The sequence below is a fragment of the Solanum tuberosum genome, unplaced genomic scaffold (genome assembly GCF_000226075.1).
Source record: "Solanum tuberosum cultivar DM 1-3 516 R44 unplaced genomic scaffold, SolTub_3.0 scf00805, whole genome shotgun sequence".
Classification (NCBI taxonomy): Eukaryota; Viridiplantae; Streptophyta; class Magnoliopsida; order Solanales; family Solanaceae; genus Solanum; species Solanum tuberosum.
The window spans coordinates 28,262-29,568 of NW_006239717.1; positions in this window are offsets into that span (position 1 = coordinate 28,262).

Genomic DNA, 1,307 nt, shown 5'->3' on the forward strand with positions numbered 1-1,307 from the left:
GGCAACCCTCGTCAATTTTTTTCTTAAGAAAATTATTTAGAAATTTTTTTCAATTTTTTAAAAAATTGTTGTTGAAAAATATTTTATAAAAAAAAATCAATTTTTCACGCCATCCCTACCCCTACCCTAGCCATCCCCAACCACCACCCTCCGTCAATTTTTTAAAAAAAATAATATTTTTGAAAAATAATTAAAATTTTATAATTTCATTTTTTACGTCACCGGGTCAGAAACTATTTTCTAACGAGTATTTTCTAGTCTCAAGCCAAAAATAAAATATATTTTCTGAATAATATTTTTCAATCACCAACCAAACATTAAAAAATATTATCAAGAAAATGTTTTCTATTCACCAACCAAACATGAGAAAATAAATTAAAAATCCACTTGGTTTCTAAGAAAATATTTTCCTTCCCGCCAAACACACCTCAAAATTTATAAAGATTTTCCTTATCTCCAAGTCCCTAGCTAGGGGTGGCTGCTGGAGAGGAGCAAGGTTTTTTTTTTTCGGTTAAAAATTATTCGTGCCGTGTATTTGTATCAAATCATCAATTAATATAATTTATCACGATTAAATAATTTAATGAGTAAAAATACATATTAATTATTAATGAAGAATTAATCTCAATAATTGTTCATTCGACCACTTAAATAATCAAAAGTAGTTAGCAGATGTATAATATATGTATAATTTAATATAATATAAATATAATATGTACTACTATATATTAATCAATAATATAATTATTTTAAAAAAATTAAACAGTGAATTCAATGATTAATTGTGAAAGCTATCCTTTAATTAATTATGATTTATATTGAGCTCTTTATTCAGGTATGTATATAATGATTTGGTGTAAAGACTCGAAATAAATAAGTTTTAAACATTTTTTAATTTATTACTCACACTGCTATTTGTCATAAAACTTACTTGCACTGTTATTATACCAAATCAATAAATGTATATTCTGTGCTTGCAAACACATATTGTTTTCACTTAATCATGATTATTAGAATAATTATCATCTTATTGAATCACTTCACAATGATGATAAATATTCTGTGCGAGTATTTTTTTTTTTTTAAATCATATTTCGAATACTTACATAGATTTGGAAATTATAATATTTTATACAAAATACAACTAAAAGGTAAACAATTCTATAATTATGTACTTTATGTATAAGAAATAATAATTGACCAAATTATTGCATAATAATTCTTACATAATTAATTACAATAAGACAATTAATGACTAAATCAAGAATACGGAAGATATGTTGTGCTAGCACGTACTCTCTACAGTT